The sequence below is a fragment of the Lagenorhynchus albirostris genome, chromosome 12 (assembly GCF_949774975.1).
Source record: "Lagenorhynchus albirostris chromosome 12, mLagAlb1.1, whole genome shotgun sequence".
In the NCBI taxonomy this organism is placed as follows: Eukaryota; Metazoa; Chordata; class Mammalia; order Artiodactyla; family Delphinidae; genus Lagenorhynchus; species Lagenorhynchus albirostris.
This window is the reverse complement of record NC_083106.1, coordinates 35,802,248-35,808,247: the sequence shown is the minus strand read 5'-3', so window position 1 is coordinate 35,808,247 and position 6,000 is coordinate 35,802,248.

The following is a 6,000-nucleotide window of genomic DNA, read 5'->3' as shown; positions in this document are numbered from 1 at the left end:
GAATCAACATATAAAAATGGTCATACACCACGACCAAGTGGGATTTATCTGAGGAATGTGAAATTAGTTCAATATATCAAAACAAATCAACGTAATACACTGTATTAGTAGAATAAGGGACAAAATTTTTAAAAAATAAACATGATCACTCAAGAGACACAGAAAAACATTTGACAAAATCCAGTATCTTTTTGTGATTTAAAAAGCAACAACAACAACAACAACAATCTAATAGAAAGGAACTTCCTCAACCTGATAAAGGACATCTATGAAAAGCCCACAATTAATCTCATATTTAATGGTAAAAGATTGAAAGCTTTTCCCCTTAAGTCAAGATATCCACTTTTGCCCCTTGTATTTGACATTGTATTGGAGATTCCAACCAGGGCAATCAGACAAGAAAAAGAAATATGATGCATTGAGATTGAAAAGGAGGAAGTAAAATTATATGTATTTGCAGGTTACATGCAATATAGTATATATAGAAATTTCTATACACTTTCAATAAACAATCTGAAAATAAAATTAAGAGAACAATTTCATGTATAAAGGTGTCAGAAAGAATAAAATACTTAAGGAATAAATTTAACAAAAGAAGTGTAAGACATACACATTGAAAAATAACAAAACATCATTGAAAAAAATTAAAGAAAAAATCTATTTCTAAATAAATAGAAAGATATTGCATGTTCATGAACTGGAAGACTTAATACTATTAAGATAGCAATACTCGAGGGCTTCCGGGAAGATGGAGGAAGAGTAGAACACTGAGATCACCTTCCTTCCCACAGATACACCAGAAATACATCTACACGTGGAACAACTCCTACAGAACACCTACGGAACGCTGGCAGAAGACCTCAGACCTCCCAAAAGGCAGGAAACTCCCCCACGTACCTGGTTAGGGCAAAAGAAAAAACAGAGACAAAAGGATAGGGACAGGACCTGCACCAGTGGGAGGGAGCTGTGAAGGAGGAAAGGTGTCCACACACTAGGAAGCCCCTTCGCGGGCGGAGAATGCAGGTGGCTGAGGGGAAAAGCTTCGGAGCCACAGAGGACAGCACAGCAACAGGGGTGCGGAGGGCAAAGCGGAGAGATTCCCGCACAGAGAATCAGGGCCGACCGGCACTCACCAGCACGAGAGGCTTGTCTGCTCACCTGCCGGGGCGGGCACGGCTCGGAGCTGAGGCTCGGGCTTCGGTCAGAGCGCAGGGAGAGGACTGCGGTTGGCGGCGTGAACACAGCCTGCAGGGGGTCGGAGCACCACGGCTAGCCGGGAGGGAGTCCGGGGAAAAGTCTGGACCTCCCAAAGAGGCAAGAGGCTTTTTCTTCCCTTTTTGTTTCCTGGTGCGCGTGGAGAGGGGATTAAGAGCGCTGCTTAAAGGAGCTCCAGAGACGGGCGCGAGCCGCGGCTAAAAGCGCGGACCCCAAAGACGGGCATGAGACGCGAAGGCTGCTGCTGCAGCCACCAAGAAGCCTGTGTCCGAGCACAGCTCACTCTCCACACCCCGCTTCCAGGGAGCCTATGCAGCCCGCCACAGCCAGGGTCCCGGGCTCCAGGGACAACCCCCCGGGAGAATGCACGGCACGCCTCAGGCTGCTGCAACGTCACGCCGGCCTCTGCCGCCGTAGGCCCGCCCCGCCCTCCGTGCCCCTCCCTCCCCCCGCCCCCCGGCCTCAGTGACCCAGAGCCCCCGAATCAGCAGCTCCTTTAACCCCGTCCTGTCTGAGCGAAGAACAGACGCCCTCCGGCGACCTACACGCAGAGGCGGGGCCAAATCCAAAGCTGTACCCCTGGGAGCTCTGAGAATAAAGAGAAGAAAGGGAAATCTCTCCCAGCAGCCTCAGAAGCAGTTGATTAAAGCTCCACAATCAACTTGATGTACCCTACACCTGTGGAATACATGAATAGACAACGAATCATCCCAATTTAAGGAGGTGGACTTTGACAGCAAGATTTATGATTTTGTCCCCTTTTCCTCTTTTTGTGAGTGTGTATGTGTATGCTTCTGTGTGAGATTTTGTCTGTATAGCTTTGCTTCCACCATTTGCCCTAGGGTTCTATCCGTCCGTTTTTTTTTAAAATTTTTTTCTTAATAATTATTTTTTTATTTTAATAAATTTATTATATTTTATCTTACTTTATTTTATTTTACTTTATCTTCTTTCTTTCTTTTTTTCCTTCCTTCCCTCCTTCCTTCCTTCCTCCCTCCCTCCATCCCTCCTTTCTTTCTTTCTTTCTACTTATACTAATTCTTTCTTTCTACTTTTTCTCCCTTTTATTCTGAGCCGTGTGGATGAAAGGCTCTTAGTGCTGCAGCCAGGAGTCAGTGCTGTGCCTCTGAGGTGGGAGAGCCAAGTTCAGGACACTGGTCCACAAGAGACCTCCCAGCTCCACATAATATCAAACGGCAAAAATCTCCCAGAGGTCTCCATCTCAACACCAGCACCCAGCTTCACTCAACGACCAGCAAGCTACAGTGCTGGACATCCTAAGCCAAACAACTAGCAAGACAACAACACAACCCCCCCCATTAGCAGAGAGGCTGCCTAAAATCATAATAAGTCCACAGACACCCCAAAACACACCACCAGACGTGGACCTGCCCACCAGAAAGACAAAATCCAGCCTCATCCACCAGAACACAGGCACTAGTCCCCTCCACCAGGAAGCCTACACAACCCACTGAACCAACCTTAGCCACTGGGGACAGACACCAAAAACAACGGGAACCACGAACCTGCAGCCTGTGAAAAGGAGAGCCCAAACACAGTAAGATAAGCAAAATGAGAAGACAGAAAAACACTTAGCACATGAAGGAGCAAGATAAAAACCCACCAGACCTAACAAATGAAGAGGAAATAGGCAGTCTACCTGAAAAACAATTCAGAATAATGATAGAAAAGATGATCCAAAATCTTGGAAATAGAATAGACAAAATGCAAGAAACATTTAACAAGGACCTAGAAGAACTAAAGATGAAACAAACAATGATGAACAACAAAATAAATGAAATTAAAAATACTCTAGATGGGATCAATAGCAGAATAACTGAAGCAGAAGAATGGATAAGTGACCTGGAATATAAAATAGTGGAAATAACTACTGCAGAGCAGAATAAAGAAAAAAGAATGAAAAGAACTGAGGACAGTCTCAGAGACCTCTGGGACAACATTAAACACACCAACATTCGAATTACAGGGGTTCCAGAAGAAGAAGAGAAAAAGAAAGGGACTGAGAAAATATTGAAAGAGATTATAGTTGAAAACTTCCCTAATATGGGAAAGGAAATAGTTAATCAAGTCCAGAAGCACAGAGAGTCCCATACAGGATAAATCCAAGGAGAAATATGCCAAGACACATATTAATCAAACTGTCAAAAATTAAATACAAAGAAAACGTATTAAAAGCAGCAAGGGAAAAACAACAAACAACACACAAGGGAATCCCCATAAGGTTAACAGCTGATCTTTCAGCAGAAACTCTGCAAGCCAGAAGGGACTGGCAGGACATATTTAAAGTGATGAAGGAGAAAAACCTGCAACCAAGATTACTCTACCCAGCAAGGATCTCATTCAGATTTGATGGAGAAATTAAAACCTTTACAGACAAGCAAAAGCTGAGACAGTTCAGCACCACCAAACCAGCTTTACAACAACTGCTAAAGGAACTTCTCTAGGCAAGAAACACAAGAGGAGGAAAAGACCTACAATAACGAACCCAAAACAATTAAGAAAATGGGAATAGGAACATACATATTGATACTTACCTTAAATGTAAATGGAATAAATGCTCCCACCAAAAGACACAGATTGGCTGAATGGATACAAAAACAAGACCCATATATTTGCTGTCTACAAGAGACCCACTTCAGACCTAGAGACAAATACAGACTGAAAGTAAGGGGATGGAAAAAGATATTTCATGCAAATGGAAACCAAAAGAAAGCTGGAGTAGCAATTCTCATATCAGACAAAATAGACTTTAAAATAAAGACTATTAGAAGAGACAAAGGACACTACATAATGATCAAGGGATTGATCCAAGAAGAAGATATAACAATTGTAAATATTTATGCACCCAACATAGGAGCACCTCAATACATAAGGCAAATACTAACAGCCATTAAAGGGGAAATCAACAGTAACACATTCATAGTAGGGGACTTTAACAACCCACTTTCACCAATGGACAGATCATCCAAAATGAACATAAATAAGGAAACACAAGCTTTAAATGATACATTAAACAAGATGGACTTAATTGATATTTATAGGACATTCCATCCAAAAACAACAGAATACACATTTTTCTCAAGTGCTCATGGAACATTCTCCAGGATAGATCATATCTTGGGTCACAAGTCAAGCCTTGGTAAATTTAAGAAAATTGAAATTGTTTCAAGTATCTTTTCCGACCACGACGCTATGAGACTAGATATCAATTACAGGAAAAGATCTGTAAAAAATACAAACACATGGAGGCTAAACAATACACTACTTAATAACGAAGTGATCACTGAAGAAATCAAACAGGAAATAAAAAAATACCTAGAAACAAATGACAATGGAGACACGACGACCCAAAAATCTATAGGATGCAGCAAAAGCAGTTCTAAGAGGGGGTTTATAGCAATACAATCCTACCTTAAGAAACAGGAAACATCTCGAATAAAGCAATTAGAGAAAGAAGAACAAAAAGAACCTTGCACCTAAAGCAATTAGAGAAAGAAGAACAAAAGAACCCCAAAGTTAGCAGAAGGAAAGAAATCATAAAGATCAGAGCAGAAATAAATGAAAAAGAAATGAAGGAAACGATAGCAAAGATCAATAAAACTAAAAGCTGGTTCTTTGAGAAGATAAACAAAATTGATAAACCATTAGCCAGACTCATCAAGAAAAAAAGGGAGAAGACTCAAATCAATAGAATTAGAAATGAAAAAGGAGAAGTAACAACTGACACTGCAGAAATACAAAAGATCATGAGAGATCACTACAAGCAGCTCTATGCCAATAAAATGGACAACCTGGAAGAAATGGACAAATTCTTAGAAATGCACAACCTGCCAAGACTGAATCACGAAGAAATAGAAAACATGAACAGACCAATCACAAGCACTGAAATTGAAACTGTGATTAAAAATCTTCCAACAAACAAAAGCCCAGGACCAGATGGCTTCACAGGCAAATTCTATCAAACATTTAGAGAAGAGCTAACACCTATCCTTCTCAAACTCTTCCAAAATATAGCAGAGGGAGGAACACTCCCAAACTCATTCTACGAGGCCACCATCACCCTGATACCAAAACCAGACAAGGACATCACAAAGAAAACTACAGGCCAATATCGCTGATGAAGATTAGATGCAAAAATCCTCAACAAAATACTAGCAAACAGAATCCAACAGCACATTAAACGGATCATACACCATGATCAAGTGGGGTTTATTCCAGGAATGCAAGGATTCTTCAATATACGCAAATCAATCAACGTGATACACCATATTAACAAATTGAAGGAGAAAAACCGTATGACCATCTCAGTAGATGCAGAGAAAGCTTTCGACAAAATTCAACACCCATTTATGATAAAAACCCTGCAGAAAGTAGGCATAGAGGGAACTTTCCTCAACATAATAAAGGCCATATATGACAAACCCACAGCCAACATCATCCTCAATGGTGAAAAACTGAAAGCATTTCCACTAAGATCAGGAACAAGACAAGGTTGCCCACTCTCACCACTCTTACTCAACATAGTTTTGGAAGTTCTAGCCACAGCAATCAGAGAAGAAAAGGAAATAAAAGGAATCCAAATCGGAAAAGAAGAAGTAAAGCTGTCACTGTTTGCAGATGACATGATACTATACATAGAGAATCCTAAAGATGCTACCAGAAAACTATTAGAGCTAATCAGTGAATTTGGTACAGTAGCAGGATACAAAATTAATGCACAGAAATCTCTGACATACCTATACACTAATAATGAAAAATCTGAAA